This window comes from Nicotiana sylvestris, chromosome 8 (assembly GCF_000393655.2).
Source record: "Nicotiana sylvestris chromosome 8, ASM39365v2, whole genome shotgun sequence".
NCBI lineage: Eukaryota > Viridiplantae > Streptophyta > Magnoliopsida > Solanales > Solanaceae > Nicotiana > Nicotiana sylvestris.
In genome coordinates this window covers 184,909,697-184,927,875 of record NC_091064.1, presented here as the reverse complement: position 1 = coordinate 184,927,875, position 18,179 = coordinate 184,909,697, and positions in this window count along the sequence as shown.

Sequence of the window (18,179 nt, the reverse complement as noted above, 5' to 3'; positions counted from 1 at the left end):
TGTGCACGTTTATTTGTTAAACTAATGAAAATACAAAAAATATGTCGCCTTTCCATCTAGGATTTAATTTTGCAATTAGGATTAGCCAAGTAAATATTTGTTTTACAAAAACAAAAAATGAAAAAAAATCACAAAATAATGTACTTCGCATTTTGGTGTTTAATGTCAAGATTGTGTGATTTTCTTTTAATTTGGTATTTAGTTATTGGTGATAATAACTACTTAGAGTTAATTAATATTTATAGGATAATTTGTCCAAGGTTAAATTTAAGCTTGTATTTTATTTTAATTAGAAAGAAAATTGAAAAGAAAAAGAAATTAAGAAGAGGAAAATCTGGTTTGGTTCTCGTTGACGCCTAATCGTTCTGTTCTTTTCTTTGGGACCTGCATAACAGTGTGTAGAGGAGTGTAGAGGGTTTGAACTAAGTTTGGGATATCTATTTGTCTGAAAGAATTCAAATCCCAACTGTGTTTGAAATTAATTAGGAAGCCTTTAAGATAGCCTAAGAATTGTTTAATAAAAAGGTGTATCTCACCTACTTAAGAAGTTGCTAGCACATGGTAGGATCAGTCTAGGGATTAAGTTAATAAAAAGGGGATCAGCAATGCGAAGGACACCCTGTTCAATACTTTTAAGAGTTGGAAAGAAAGACAACATGGGAGGAACATTTCAAAAGGCTGAAATAATACAATTGTAAAGGAAAAAAGGAGCCGGAAAGGGAGAGAGGCTGGAAGTTTAAAAGGAGAAGAAAAAAAGAAGGGGGCGGAGAGAGCGGTATACACTCGATATACACTCTGGACACACAGGATATACAAGGGCAGAATTCATTTTGGAGAGAGTAAAAAAGATAGAACCAAATTTTCTGAAATATTGAGAGCGGAAGAACACCAGAGAGATTTCAAATCTAGAAAGATAAAACAAAGAGAGATTTCCGGACTATTTTTCTTCTCCATTTTTACTGGTTTTCTCCGTGTTGCTGGAATTTCTGGATTGAGGTGTTGAAGCTACTGTGTTGGGCTTTCTGCTGCTGTATTTTGTTGTTTGCTGTTGCTGATTGCTTACCCCATTTTTCTGTTCTACATACCAGGTACATGTCCTGAAACTCGATGTATGTAAATATCCAGTTGAAAATGAATGAAGTGGAGGCCTATTGTTGTTGAAGTGGAGGCCTATTGTTGATTTACTGCTTTCATTATACTGTAATAACCGTACTGATGGACTGTTAATTATAAGTTTGTGCATTTGAACCGTTAAGTGTGTGTTAGATATTTAGAAATGCATATGAGTTTAGTTGAGTATTCGTTGTAATAATTCCATGCTGGACTAACAGAATAGTTTCTATTAGTTTAGTTAATTTCCGGTTTTCCTAGATCTGTATAAATGGTATTTTCAAGCTGTGATTAATTAGGCTGTAGACTGTTAAAGTAGTGTGATACTTCTTCTGATCATGGGAGCTTTATATTTAGTAGTGATGATGTGAGTTAATCTATAATTCTGAGTTTGAGTGGTTGTGTGTGGGTTCGAAATCAGAAAGTTAAAAGTAGATATGAGATATGTAATTCGTAAGGTTAATTTAGGCAATCCATTTTCGTCCAACATCCTTAATTCTCGAGTTTCAATTCTCATATGTGGTCACGTTAGTGTTTAATCAAAGTTCATGAGTCAGCATTTTAATAAAAATGAGTCATAGTAGGGAATTTGAAATTTGAACTAGTATGCACCATGTTTGAAATTGTGATCATAGGCAGTTTACGTGGGTCATGAAATCTGAAATCAGTTGCTTTCCAACTCATGTTTAATGTTGCATTGAATTTATTTTACTGGCTAGTTAATTTTAGTAGTAGATTCATCAGATTTGTGTTCTTAATTAAATTGAAATTCCATTTAGTGTAAAAGACAGGGCTTAACAGGCTAGTCCCTAAACGCTTGGGCCTCAGGATAATTGATGCACAGCCCAGGCCAATTTTGGCCCCTTTCTCATTTAGGCCTGGGCCAAGGTCTGTTTTGGCCGATTTTATGGTGTATATCTGGTTTTAAATTCCCTCTGTTGGGCTCACATCAGAGCCCAATGGTCGGATGTTGGTGCAAAAATATTACTTAGTTTGCATCAGTCCAGTAACAAATTAATTAGGGCCTTTCTTTTATTTTAGAGACAAATTAAGTAGAAAACTATAGATCTCTCTAGGTTTGCACTTTAAAATAATAAAACGGGATGAGCCTCGCTAAACAAAACACATAAATTGTGGGGCTCTCGATAATTGTATATAGTAAAATACTTAGATTTCGGGACGGGCCGTTTAGCGAATTTCACGGCCTTCCCCAAAATAATAACGCGTTACTCTCTTTAGGCGCGTATTTTAATAACATTACCTCCCTAAACTCGGGTGCGCATTTATGTGACCCAAATCCAAATCCCAACGATATTAAAGTATGTCCAAAAATCATGGGTGCATTTATGTGACGTGGTTCAAGACTTGTTTTAATGACGTTGCAGTTTTCTTTAAAAATGAATAAAAGCGATTAAGGTTAAAATTTGCACATAGGTTCATAATTGTTAAAAAAAGATAATTTAAGCCAAATATAACAGTTGAGTGACCGTGTTCGAACCACAGAACTCGAGAATGCCTAACACTTTCTCCCGGGTTAACAGAATTCCTTACTCAAATTTCTGGTTCGCGGACTCTAATATAGAGTCAATCTTTTCCTCGATTCGGGATTCAACCGGTGACTTGGGACACCATAAACCTCCCAAGTGGCGACTCTAAATCATTAATAATAAATCTCGTTTCGATTGTCCTTTAATTGGAAAAACTCCCCTATGCCCTTGCGGGTGTAGGTAAAAAGGAGGTGTGATACCTTCAATAGAACCTTCTCCCCAACCATGTATGACAGATCACGAACCTTCCTGTCAGCATAACTCTTTTGTCTCGACTACGCTGTACGAAGATGCTCCTAAATCACCTTCACCTTGTCTAAAGCATCCTGCACCTTCCTGTTGTTATATGCAAACTCCGCGAGCGGTAGAAACTTATCCCATGACCCACCAAAATCAATAACACAAGCGCGCAAAATGTTCTCCAATATCTGAATAGTGCGCTCGGATTACCCGTCCGTCTGAGGGTGAAAAGCTGTGTTCAACTCAACCTGAGTACCCAACCCTTTCTGCACGGCTCTCCAAAACGGTAAAGTAAACTGAGTACCCCTATCTGAAATGATGGAAACTGGAACCCCATGCAGGTGAACAATCTCTCAGATATAAATCCCAGCTAACCGCTCCAAAGAATAGGTATCACACACAGGAATGAAGTGCGTGGACTTGGTCAGCCAATCCACAATCACCCAAATAACATCGAACTTCCTCAAAGTCCGTGGGAGCCCAACTATGAAATCCATGGTGATCCGCTCCCACTTCCACTCCGGAATATCTAACCACTGAAGCAAGCCACCCAATCTCTAATGCTCATATTTCACCTACTGACAATTGAGACACCGAGCTACAAATCCCACAATATCCTTCTTCATTCTCCTCTACCAATAGTGCTGTCTCAAATCCTGATACATCTTTGCGGCACCCGGATGGATGGAATATTGCGAGCTATGAGCCTCCTCTAGAATCAACTCCCGAAGCCCATCCATATTGGGCACACATATCCGGCCCTGCATCCTCAATACTTTGTCATCACCAATAGTCACATCTCTGTCATTGTCGTGCTGAACTCTATCTTTGAGGACAAGCAAATGAGGATCATCATACCAGTGCTCTCTGATGCGATCGAACAAGGAAGACCGAGAAACCACACAAGCTAAAACTCAACTGGGCTCCAAAGTATCCAACCTCACAAACCGATTGGCCAAGGCCTGAAACCTGATACTACCACTTGGATCTGGAACCTACATATCAACTGCAAGAGGTCTCTCCCCAATAGGAATATATGCCAAACTACCCATACTCACCGCCTTCCTACTCAAGGCATCGGCCACTACATTGGCCTTCCCCGGATGGTACAAGATGGTAATATCATAGTCCTTTAGTAGCTCCAACCATCTCCGCTACCTCAAATTAAGATCCTGTGCTGGAAGCTACGATGATCACTAAACACCTCACAAGACACACCATAGAGATACTGCCTCCAAATCTTTAACGCGTGAACAATGGCAGCCAACTCCAAATCATGAACAGAGTTGTTCTTCTCATGGGACTTCAACTGACGAAAAGCATAAACAATCAATCTACCCTCCTGCATCAAAAAACACCCAATACCAACTCTCGAAGCATCACAATACACTGTGTAGACATGTGATTTTTTACCCTCCCCAAGATTTTTCATATTTTAGCACGTAAATATTTAATTTAGGCCCAATATAGCTATTTCAACTCATTTTTACTCTTTTACTTTATTTTATTACAAGAAAATGAAAATTACAAAAAATATTTTTATCTTATGTACCTTTCATAAAGTAAAAAAAAATACAAAAAATAGTACCTTCTTTTTATCTTTATATAATCTTGAAAAATACAAAAAAATATGTAATAGTTTAATGTTTTAATATAGTTTAGTTTAATTAATTAGAATTTATTTTTGCATCATGTAGTATAGTTATCTTATATTAAGGGAATTTAGCTATGATTTTAAATAATAATTTTTGGAGCCTTCTTAGCCCAAAATTGAAACACAAAAAGACATGGTCCAATCCATTTACCCTTAGCCCATTCTTCCCACCTCATTAGCCGATTTAAGTGCAAGATTTAATTCTAGCCATCTATTTCCTTCTAATCCAATGGCCATCATCCCTTCCCACTTCTATATAAAATATCCAATTATAGAAACCCTACTCTTAAATTTTCAATTTCCTAGACCCTACACTCCTGAGAACGGCAGCTTTTGGGCAAAAAGAACTACCATCTTTTTAAAGAAAAGAAAAGGTCGATCCTCCAGATATTCTCGTCTTTCTCCTCCCTTCTTCGACTTTCTTCGACCAAATTCATTCATTAACAAATAACTGCGTCCGGAATGAGGTCATTCCTTATTGTTTGTGCATTCAACTAAAGCTATTCTCTCGGACACAACAGTTTATGATAAGAAGAGTTGGGAGTGGTGGCATGTGCTTGTTAACGTTTCACTTTTGAAGAGAAGCTTTTGGTGGAATTGTTGGTATTTGTCTTCTTTTGCTGATTATACTAGGATTTAAATTTGGCAGCTGTTATTAGACGATGATGTTGTCACTCTCCTCCAGCTAAATAAGATAAAGACAAAGTAAAATTCATGAAATTGAGAAGCAATAAACTACTCCATGTTAGGGAGTTGTGCGGTAAAGTCATTTCATCCAGAAAAGAAAAAATTAAATTTTCAAATGGAATTCCTGAAGGAATAAGCATTATATCCTCTGTCGAGGTTTTCCGGTCCAAGGTCCAACACATATTTTGAAGTGGTTGTTCGAGTTTGCTATGGACATAGCCCGATTGATTTGCAATTTTCAGCTTTGTTCATCAATAAAAGGTCCATTTCTCAATTTTCATTCTCACTTTTATTGTGTAATGATAGCTCGGTGTACGTGTTGGTTGATTTGTGATCCTACATTGTTTGAGTAACAAGTCTTAGTTTTCATTTAAATTATTTTAATTAGTTTTTATTTCGACTGTGATGCACGTAGTGTTGGTCCTTGAATAAATGCTTTTAATTGAATAGATGGAAAAATTGGAGTTGTTTCTTTCTTGGCAAGGAATAAACATGGGCCATAAGGTGGGTCTTGAACCATAAGAAATTTGGGCCAAGTAATAGATCATGTTAGCTAGCCCTCTGCTCCAATAATATCTTGTTCATAAATTTGGCACCCCAACAATCTCAAAGATTAGGAAAGTAATTTAGATGCGCTAGTTGCCTTAGGCGCATTATAATAAAATTATCATAGCTACGAGTACGGTTCCCGTGACGTAGTTGTGATACGTAATCCTAAATTCGGGTGCGCATTTATGTGACCCAAATCCAAATCTCAACAATGTTAGATAAAATATGTTGCGAACCGCGGGTGCATTTATGTGACGTGGTTCAAGACGTGTTTTAAATAACGTTGAAATATTCCTAAAAAATTAATTAAATAAAGCGGTTAAGTTAAAAAAATGCACATAGATTTAAAAGTGTATTAAAATCAGATAATAGACTAATTATAACAGTTGAGCGACCGTGCTAGAACCACGAAATCCGAGAATGCCTAGCACCTTCTCCCGGGTTAGCAAAATTCCTTACCCGGATTTCTGTGTTCGCAGACTGTAATACAGAGTCAATATTTCCTCGATTCGGGATTTGAACCGGTAACTTGGGACACCATAAAATATCCCAAGTGGCGACTCTGAATCTTTAAATAAAATAATCTCGTTTCGATGGTTACTTTAAGTTGGAAAAAACTCCCTTATACACTCCTTATGGGTGGTAATAAAAAGGAGGTGTGACAGCTCTAGCGACTCTGCTGGGGATCGAACCCAGAATCTCTGGTTCATGGTTCAATAATTCGAGCTTAGATGAATTGTTAAATTTGGTTTTAACTATTATCTGATTTTATTACATGTTTGAGCCTAATGTGCTAAATGTTGCTTTTTACCGCTTTGATATTATCTAAACTGTATATAAATTGCTACGAAACCCTTCTCTTCTCATCTTCGGGGATGTGCACGCTGGTCGTGACTCCCTATTCTGTTAGTGTCATACCTTGAAATAAGAAAGAGGCTCGGACAAGTTACTAAGCCGGATGACCTTTTGGTTCCCGGTACGTAGCCCCCTCCTCGGCTCGAGTTGTCCGCTCGGGTACACAGTCTATAACACATACCCAGGTTTTGAACCTAGAATAACTCAGCCTCATGACGGATCCCTAGTAGGAACGTTTGTTTGAATCATGTGCTTTTGACTTTAGAGACTCAACATAGGGGTTGGGTCTGTCTAGGACAGGTGTACCCGAAATGAAAAAACCATCCTGATGCATCTTACGTGCTACTTGCGTATCTGTCTATTTCGGCTTGCATGCTGACTTGCTTCTAGAATAGAGAAAGAAAATGAAAAAAATGAAAAAAAAAAGAGAGTGAGTGGTAGGTATTTTGAAAATTCTGAAAATCTGCCAAAATTCTAAAAAAAAAGTCATTTCAAAATAAGTCATATTTTCTTTTGTTCCGTCAAAATTGGCCGAACTACGCGGGTCTGATTCTCACCGGATGTGAGATACGTAGGAAAACCTCATCGGTTCCGGCCCATAACTTTCAAAAAAATTCAAAAATATTTTCCTTTACTTCCTCTCTAGAAAAGTCTTTTTTTTAGACCCCAATTTTCAAAAAAATCCAAAAATATTTTTCGTTCCTTGATTCTTTAGAAAGCCTTTCTTTTAGACCCTAAGTGTTTTAGAAAAAATATACAAAAATATTTTCTTTTAATTTCTTCCAAAAATCCAAAAATATTTTCATTCTTCTTCAAAATTGAAAAGAAAATTCAAAATTCAAAAAAAAATTCTTTTTTAGAAGCATTTCTTTCATAAATTCAAAATAAAATTCCAAAAATATTTTCTTTCTTCTTGAAGTTTTTTTTTTCGAAATTCCCGAAAAAAGGAAAAATTCAAAAAAAAGGGAAAAAAATATTTCTTCTTTAAAAGTCTTTCTTTGCAAAAATGCTGAAGAAAAATCAAAATCCAAAAATATTCTCTTTCTTATTTATAAGTCTTTCTTTCGAAAAATGAAATAAAAATTAAAAATTCAAGAAAAAGTTAGTTTAGTTACTATATCCTGATCTTCCCGAACTACGCAAGATCTGATTCATGTTCCCACATGATACGTAGGCAACCCACATTAGGTTCGATCACCATTAAAAAATGAAAAAATTGAAAAAAAGATGATAATAATAAGGACCGACTGAGTCCATTCTAACATGTTTTGTTTTGAATTGTGAAGAAAGTTGAGGTGGTCGGTTTGTGGTAAGCTGGAAACACAAGATCCAAGAAAAAATGATAACTGACATCGAAGCTGTTACAAGTGCTCAAGAGACTCAGGGTTAGAGGGTTCAACAAGAGTCTACTGTGTTTGAGAAAAATAGAATACTGAAACAGCAAATGACCAAAATGTGTCAAGCATGGGCCAGTGGTCAAGGATAGCCTCGTCATGAGTCACAATTTGCTACACAACAAGAGCATTACCACTCTCCTAAGTACCACTCGTACTCGTTTGATCTTCCTGCAAACATAGAGAAGCCTGCCTGAAAGATGGTACAGGAAGAAATGACCCAAAGAGTGAAAAGCTTAGAACAACGGTTGAAAAACATGCAAGGGTTGGCAGGTCAAAAGAGTGTTGCCTTCAAAGACTATGTATGTTCCCCGATGTCCACTTGCCGCCTGGTTTCAAGACTCCCAAATTTGAAAAGTATGATGGACATGGATATCCCATAGCCCACCTGAAAAAGGTATTGCAATCAACTGAGAGGTGTGGGAAGAAATGAAGAATTGTTGATGGCTTATTTTGGGGAAAGCCTTACGGGAGTAGCCTCCGAATGGTTTTTGGATCAAGACACATCTTGCTGGTACATCTGGAATGATATGGCACAGGCCTTTGTCAATTAGTTCCAATACAACATCGACATTGCCCCAGGCCGCATTTCCCTTTCAAACTTGAAGAAGGAACCAAGTGAAAGTTTTAGGGAATATGCCATTAAATGGAGAGAGCAAGCAGCTCGAGTTAAGCCACCCATGGATGATCACGAGCTAATCACTGTCTTCCTTCAAGCGCAAGAGCCAGATTACTTTCAAAACATGATGTCCGCAGTTGGCAAATCCTTCTCGGAAGCAATAAAAATGGGATAAATGGTAGAGAATGGTCTTAAGACAGGCAAAATTATAAGTCAAGCAGTTTTTAAAGCCGCAACTCAGGCTGTCCGGGTTGAATCTGATAATTTTAGCGACACAAATGAGAAGGTTAAAGAAATCATGATGACATCAGGGTCGAGAAGAGGTCCCAGGAGAACATCTCGAAGGTATGAGTAGCCTCCTCAAGTTTTCCATGACCCCCCTGAGTAGTATTATCCACCTCAGAACCCTCAATACTCTGTCGCTCTACCTCAGTATGTTGTCCAGCCACCAAAACACCCCAGAAGGCGAGCACGAGCATCACGAAATCTCCAACATGCTTCCACAAAATTTTCAGGTACCCTATAACCCACATCCAGGCCAGAGGTATAGAGGGGAACAAAAGTTGAAAGATAATTTTACACCAATAGGAGAGTCCTATGCAAGCTTGTTTGAGAAATTAAAGCATTATGACATGATTGCACATATTCCTCCAAATCATGTGGACCCACGTGCAAGAAGCTTTGACCCTTCTAAAAAGTGTGAATACTATTCCAATGCCTAGGGGCACAATGTTGAAAGCTGTCGGGATTTGAAAAGAGAAATAGAAAGGATGATCCAGGAAAACCTAATTGTGATCCAAGATAGTGACACCCAGAATATCGCGCAGAATCATTTACCTGCACATAATAATGCACACTTTATGGGGATGATGTGTGGTGACAGGGAGTATGAGAATCCTCTCAGGAATTTGCTAACTGAAGTTAATAATTTTGAAATTGGAGAAGACTCTGCTGATCCTGATGAGCAAATTTGTGGTTAAATGTCAAGCTTAGCAATTGAAAAGTCATTCCTTCCTCACTAGGAAGGAATCTTGGTAGTTTGTTTTGATGTTTTTTCTATTATCTGGGTTATTTCAGTGTTGTGATCCAGATTTTATTTGTTTTATTGAGTCAAATCCTTCTATCCCTCCATTCTGTATGTATGAGTCTTGTCTTTCTGTTTTGTTTCTATTTTCATTAGCCGGGTTATTTAGGGCTGTAACTCGAATTTTAGGTTGTTTATCTTGTTGTTTACTCAATGAAATACAATTTGTCCTTTTGTGTCATTCCATGCTTAGTTCTTTTTCCGCTAGTTTTGATGACATGACATGCATGCGGAATTTTTGGCCAGATCTTAGAAAATTGATTTAAGTTTGAATTGGACAACTGAGGTAAAGGCATTTTTGAGGGAATAAAGAGTTGAAATACTTTGGAATTAAGGTCGAGTAAAATTCACCTTCAAATCATCGTGAAGATCGGGCTTGAGAATATTTAATCAATTGAAGTTTGTTAGAAATTTTGACATTAAGGGATGGAAAGTGTCTTGTGACCATGACACACCAAGAGGACAGACATGTTCGTCAATGCTGTGATCACGAAAGATACTATGTTTGGCATTCTCGAGGCTGGGAGACCCTCTTTCTGCTATCCAAACACTTTATATCCTTCGCTACCTCTTTTGAGCCTGTGTTATTTTCTTTGACTACCCTCTTTTGGAATCGAGTTTAGAGTCAAGAGTCAAAAAAAATATACAAAAAAAAAAGAAAAAAAAAAGAAAAAAAAAAGAGAGAAAGAGAGAGAGTCTATGTCCCAAGAGTACAAACTGAGACAATTCTTAGGAAGTTCAAGTGAAAAAAAGATGATGTAGAAGAAAAGAACTGGAAAAGGTCCATGCTCCCAAAAAATAGAAGCTGGAGCAACTTGTTTTGAAAACAGAAAAAAAGAAAAAAAACAAAAAAAAAGAAAAAAAAAGATGACTTTTTTTTAGCTAGGTCAGATGTTTGAACTACGTTCGACCTGATTCCTTAAAAAAAAGGATATGTAGGTAGCCTCACGGTTTGGTCCGACCAAATAAGAATTTAGAAGAAAAAGAAAAAATAGAAAAATCAAAAATCCCCAGCATCTGAAACTGGGGCAAAGATTTTATTTCATTTTTGAAAGAATCGATTCCAAGAGTTGTAAGTCTACAACCCCTCATTTTGAGTTTATTTTGAGCCTTCATGCCGACCTTTCTTTTCAACCCTATCCAAAAACCTTCCAAATAAAGACCTCCTAATATGCCTTCAGGAATGGCAAGAGACGCACGTAATGAGCAACAGTTGTCACACGACATAAAATACTGTCAAGTTTCCCACACAAGAAAGCAACAGAAAGAAAAAGAAAAGAAAAATGAGAGAGTCTTATTAGTAAAAACCCTCATGGGCACAGTAAGACGACGATAAGTAGAGATGAATAAATGAGAGAGGCTTGTTGGTGAGAACCCCTCGGGCACTACTTATCGAAAGTGAGTCATGAAGCTGATGCGAAGAATTGGCATAAACAAGCCCGACTTCAAAGATCATAAGAATGGTAAAAGGAAAGATTGGATTAGTTTGGTAGATCGGCCGTTAAATCCAAAATGCATGTCATGATCGTTAAGGCTAGTTATATAAAAAAAACTCTTCCTTCTGTCCTTCTAATAGAGGCCATATCTTGTTAATACTTGTTTTTTGCATTATTGTATCCTTCACTCCGAGTCAGTCCTTGTCAAAACAAGCAAGAAAAGATTTCAAAACCTGCTCCCAGTTTTTCAGTTGCACAAAGTGAATTTGGCCAGCCCACTCAGTTGTTACTGTCAACATGCCTTGAGGATTCAGGCAAAGGCTCCCCCTAAAAACTCTTGTCAGCCTACTTGGCACAAGCAAAGATAACTGGTGATTCTCTCTGACAGACAAATTGCTAAAAAAGCAGGAAGTCATTCAAGATATTAGAAAAGGTCACCTAAGCAAAGATCTCTAGTTGGGATAAGGCCGTTTGAGCCATAAATACAAATGGTACCGGGTGTGAAACAGTCAAAGTTGGTGCAGAACAAAAGTTTCTTGAGACCGACTCAAGATGATCGAGCAAAAGCCAAGCTGCTCAAGACTCAAGGCCACAAACCGACCACCATTTTCAAAACTGACAAATTTTTCTTTGTATGAAACAGGAACAAAGCAATGCAAGAAATGTGGTTGAAAAAAAAAAGAAGGGAAAAGAAAAGAGAAAAAGAAAAAAAAATAGAAAAAAAAAAGAAGAAAAAAAATGAAAATGAAAAGAAGAGAAGAGCCGACAAAGGGAAGTTTCTCAAATATTTGCCTTTTTCTATCTTGCTCATGTGCATACAATCTTGTCATTTGGTCGTCACATTTTGCCTCCTAGAATAAAAAGTGCTAGTCTGATGGATTTTCCCCCCAATAGAAATCTTAGTCTGATGAATTTTCTCCTAAGGTAAAACCTAGTCTGATGAAATTTCTCCTAGGATAGATGTCTTAGTCTGATGAATTTTTCTCCTAATATAGAAGACCTAGTCTGATGAACTTTCTCCTAGGATAAAAGTCTTAGTCTGATGAATCTTTCTCCTATGATAGAAAACCTAGTCTAATGAATTTTCTCCTAAGATAGAAATCTTAGTCTGAATCTTTCTCCTAAGATACCAAAAGCAAAAAAAGAAAAGAAAAAAAGACCTAGTCTGATGAATTTTCTCCTAGGATAAATGTCTTAGTCTGATGAATCTTTCTCCTAATATAGAAAACCTAGTCTGATGAATTTTCTCCTAGGATAAACGTCTTAGTCGGATGAATCTTTCTCCTAAGATACCAAAAGCAAAAAAAGAAAAGAAAAGAAAAAAAGACCTTGTCTGATGAATTTTCTCCTAGGATAAATGTCTTAGTCTGATGAATCTTTCTCCTAAGATAGAAAACCTAGTCTGATGAATTTTCTCCTAGGATAAACGTCTTAGTCGGATGAATCTTTCTCCTAAGATACCAAAAGCAAAAAAAAAAGACATAGTCTGATGAATTTTCTCCTAGGATAAATGTCTTAGTCTGATGAATCTTTCTCCTAAGATAGAAAACCTAGTCTGACGAATTTTCTCCTAGGATAATAATTTAAAAAAAGAAGAAGGGGGAGGTCTGAATTTGAAAAAAAAAGAGGGGTCAATTTTTAGTTATCAATATCTAGTTCTCTTGAAATCAGGGGGCCCACCTGGAGAATAGGGTCAGTTTTTACTTTAGTCAAGCTTAGTTTATAGTTTTCCTAGTCTATTCTTTAGTTTACTCTCATCATTGCATCAATAGTACAAGTGGTTTATAATTTTGCTAACAACTCACAAATCTTTCTAGTGCAAACTGGGGCAGAAAAATTTTCTTTTGTTTTGTCTGTTTTGTTGTAATCAGGCGCCCACCTGGAGAACAAAGGAAGACAACTCAAGTTTCTAGGGAAAGCAGTGTCGAAGGAAGACAACTCGAGTTTCAAGGGAAAGCAGTTTCGAAGGAAGACAGTTCAAGTTCCAAGGGAAAATGGTTCAAGGTGCAAGGGAAAACAATGTCAAGTAACAAGAGAAGACGGTTTAAGTTCAGCAATCAGGCGCCCACCTGGAAAAAAAAATGGGGAATTCAATTCAGAATGAAATTCAGGTCAGCAACAAAAGAAGCTCGCTTCAATAATGCGAGTCAGCAGTCCTAGATGATCAACAAAAGTTAGTCACCATCCAGAATAAAAAGAAAAAAAACAAAAAGAAAGACAAGAAGTGAATCCAAATGCAGAAGTTAATGAAAGATGTGAGCTGCTCAAGACAGGGCTGAGGTCACAAGCTCTGCATGTCCCGTCTTGGTTTGAAAAGCTGAAGAAGATTGAACCAACACCTGCGACTAACAAGCATCAAGATTCAGATCTGGGTCCACATGAAGAACCAACCAAGACTCAAGATCAAGCTTCAGAAGATTCATAGATAGGAATCTTGTAACTCGTAACTGATAGGCTTAGTTAGTCTTTTTCATTTTTGATTTTGATGTAATAACGGAACCGCGGACCGGAACCTCAGTAGAACGGCACGTCGCTTGGCTCTCCAGCTCGGCACTCTCCATCATCTCACTCACCTCTGAACTACACGTGGCTTGAATCCTTTATAGCCATGGATATGTAGGCAGCTCAGATACCAGAGCTCGTTCACATTCCCCTCTCTATCTCTCTCTCTTAATTTTAGTCTCTCCAAATAAGGGCCGGGTCAAAAAACCTGTCTAGTCGTTCTTTGTCTGAAAATACTTCGTCTTTCCAATCAAAGAGGGCAGCTGTAGACATGTGATTTTTGACCCTCCCCAAGATTTTTCATATTTTAGTACGTAAATATTTAATTTAGGCCCAATATAGCTATTTCAACTCATTTTTACTCTTTTACTATATTTTATTACAAGAAAATGAAAATTACAATTTTATTATTATTTTATGTACCTTTCATAAAGTAAAAAAAATAGTACCTTATTTTTGTCTTTATATAATCTTGAAAAATACAAAAAAAATATGTAATAGTTTCATGTTTTAATATAGTTTAGTTTAATTAATTAGAATTTATTTTTGCATCATGTAGTATAGTTATCTTATATTAAGGGAATTTAGCTATGGTTTTAAAAAATAATTTTTGGAGTCTTCTTAGCCCAAAATTGAAACACAAAAAGACATGGTCCAACCCAATTACCCTTAGCCCATTCTTCCCAACCCATTAGCCCATTTAAGTGTAAGATTTAATCCTAGTCATCTATTTCCTTCTAATCCAATGGCCATCATCCCTTCCCACTTCTATATAAAATACCCAATTATAAAAACCCTACCCTTAAGTTTTCAATTTCCTAGACCCTACACTCCTAAGAACGACAGCTTTTGGGCAAAAAGAACTACCATCTTTTTAAGAGAAAAGAAAAGGTCGATCCTCCAAATATTCTCGTCTCTCTCCTCCCTTCTTCGAATTTCTTCGACCAAATTCATTCATTAACAAATAACTGCGTCCGGAATGAGGTCATTCCTTATTGTTTGTGCATTCAACTAAAGCTGTTCACTCGGACACAACAGTTTGTGATAAGAAGAGTTGGGAGTGGTGGCATGTGTTTGTTAACGTTTCACTTTTGAAGAGAAGCTTTTGGTGGAATTGTTGGTATTTGTCTTCTTTTGCTGATTATACTAGGATTTAAATTTGGTAGTTGTTATTAGACGATGATGTTGTCACTCTCCTCCAGCTAAATAAGATAAAGACAAAGTAAAATTCATGAAATTGAGAAGCAATAAACTACTCCATGATAGGGAGTTGTGCAGTAAAGTCATTTCATCTAGAAAAGAAAAAATTAAATTTTCAAATGGAATTCCTAAAGGAATAAGCATTATATCCTCTGTCGAGGTTTTCCAGTCCAAGGTCCAACACATATTTTGAAGTGGTTGTTCGAGTTTGCTATGGACATAGCACGATTGATTTGCAATTTTCAGCTTTGTTCATCAATAAAAGGTCCATTTCTCAATTTTCATTCTCACTTTTATTGTGTAATGATAGCTCGGTGCGCGTGTTGGTTGATTTGTGATCCTACATTATTTGAGTAACAAGTCTTAGTTTTCATTTAAATTATTTTAATTAATTTTTATTTCGACTGTGATGCACGTAGTGTTGATTCTTGAATAAATGCTTTTAATTGAATAGATGGAAAAATTGGAGTTGTTTCTTTCTTGGCAAGGAATAAACATGGGCCATAAGGTGGGTCTTGAACCATAAGGAATTTGGGCCAAGTAATAGATCATGTTAGCTAGCCCTTTGCTCAATAATATCTTGTTCATAAATTTGGCACCCCAACTATCTCAAAGATTAGGAAAGTAATTTAGATGCGCTAGTTGCCTTAGGCGCATTATAATAAAATTATCATAGCTACGGGTACAGTTCCTGTGACGTAGTTGTGATACGTAATCCTAAATTCGGGTGCGCATTTATGTGACCCAAATCCAAATCTCAACAATGTTAGATAAAATATGTTGCGGACCGCGGGTGCATTTATGTGACGTGGTTCAAGACGTGTTTTAAATAACGTTGAAATCTTTCTAAAAAATTAATTAAATAAAGCGGTTAAGTTAAAAAATGCACATAGATTTAAAAGTGTATTAAAATCAGATAATAGGCTAATTATAACAGTTAAGCGACCGTGCTAGAACCACAGAATCCGAGAATGCCTAACACCTTCTCCCGGGTTAACAAAATTCCTTACCCGGATTTCTGTGTTCGCGGACTGTAATACAGAGTCAATATTTCCTCAATTCGGGATTTGAATCGGTGACTTGGGACACCATAAAATATCCCAAGTGGGGACTCTGAATCTTTAAATAAAATATTCCTGTTTCGATGGTCACTTTAAGTTGGAAAAAACTTCCTTATACACTCCTCATGGGTGGTAGTAAAAAGGAGGTGTGACAGCTCTAGCGACTCTGCTGGGGATCGAACCCAGAATCTCTAGTTCAGGGTTTAAGAATTCGAGCTTAGATGAATTGTTACATTTGGTTTTAACTGTTATCTGATTTTATTACATGTTTGAGCCTAATGTGCTAAATGTTGCTTTTTACCGCTTTGATATTATCTGAACTGTATGTAAATTGCTACGAAACCCTTCTCTTCTCATCTTCGGGGATGTGCAATATAGGCTCTAGGGACTCTGCTGGGGATCGAACCCAGAATCTCTAGTTCAGGGTTCAAGAATTCGAGCTTAGATGAATTGTTACATTTGGTTTTAACTGTTATCTGATTTTATTACATGTTTGAGCCTAATATACTAAATATTGCTTTTTACCGCTTTGATATTATCTGAACTGTATTTTAGTACGTAAATATTTAATTTAGGCCCAATATAGCTATTTCAACTCATTTTTACTCTTTTATTTAATGTACATTTCATAAAGTAAAAAAAATACAAAAAAAATAGTACCTTATTTTTGTCTTTATATAATCTTGAAAAATACAAAAAAAATATGTAATAGTTTCATGTTTTAATATAGTTTAGTTTAATTAATTAGAATTTATTTTTGCATCATGTAGTATAGTTATCTTATATTAAGGGAATTTAGCTATGGTTTTAAATAATAATTTTTGGAGTCTTCTTAGCCCAAAATTGAAACACAAAAAGACATGGTCCAACCCAATTATCCTTAGCCCATTCTTCCCAACCCATTAGCCCATTTAAGTGCAAGATTTAATCCTAGCCATCTATTTTCTTCTAATCCAATGATCATCATCCCTTCTCACTTCTATATAAAATACCCAATTATAGAAACGCTACCCTTAAGTTTTCAATTTCCTAGACCCTACAATCCTAAGAACGACAGCTTTTGGGCAAAAAGAACTACCATCTTTTTTAGAGAAAAGAAAAGGTCGATTCTCCAGATATTCTCGTCTCTCTCCTCCCTTCTTCGACTTTCTTCGACCAAATTCATTCATCAACAAATAACTGCGTCCGGAATGAGGTCATTCCTTATTGTTTGTGCATTCAACTAAAGCTATTCTCTCGTACACAACAGTTTGTGATAAGAAGAGTTGGGAGTGGTGGCATGTGTTTGTTAACGTTTCACTTTTGAAGAGAAGCTTTTGGTGGAATTGTTGGTATTTGTCTTCTTTTGCTGATTATACTAGGATTTAAATTTGGTAGCTATTATTAGACGATGATGTTGTCACTCTCCTCCAGCTAAATAAGATAAAGACAAAGTAAAATTCATGAAATTGAGAAGCAATAAACTACTCCATGTTAGGGAGTTGTGCGGTAAAGTCATTTCATCCAGAAAAGAAAAAATTAAATTTTCAAATGGAATTACTGAAGGAATAAGCATTATATCCTCTATCGAGGTTTTCCGGTCCAAGGTCCAACACATATTTTGAAGTGGTTGTTCGAGTTTGCTATGGACATAGCCCGATTGATTTGCAATTTTCAGCTTTGTTCATCAATAAAAGGTCCATTTCTCAATTTTCATTCTCACTTTTATTGTATAATGATAGCTCGGTGTGCGTGTTGGTTGATTTGTGATCCTACATTGTTTGAGTAACAAGTCTTAGTTTTCATTTAAATTATTTTAATTTGTTTTTATTTCGACTGTGATGCACGTAGTGTTGGTTCTTGAATAAATGCTTTTAATTGAATAGATGGAAAAAATGGAGTTGTTTCTTTCTTGGCAAGGAATAAACATGGGTCATAAGGTGGGTCTTGAACCATAAGGAATTTGAGCCAAGTAATAGATCATGTTAGCTAGCCCTTTGCTCCAATAATATCTTGTTCATAAATTTGGCACCCCAACAATCTCAAAGATTAGGAAAGTAATTTAGATGCGCTAGTTGCCTTAGGCTAATTATAATAAAATTATCATAGCTACGGGTACGGTTCCCGTGACATAGTTGTGATACGTAATCCTAAATTCGGGTGCGCATTTATGTGACCCAAATCCAAATCTCAACAATGTTAGATAAAATATGTTGCGGATCGCGGGTGCATTTATGTGACGTGGTTCAAGACATGTTTTAA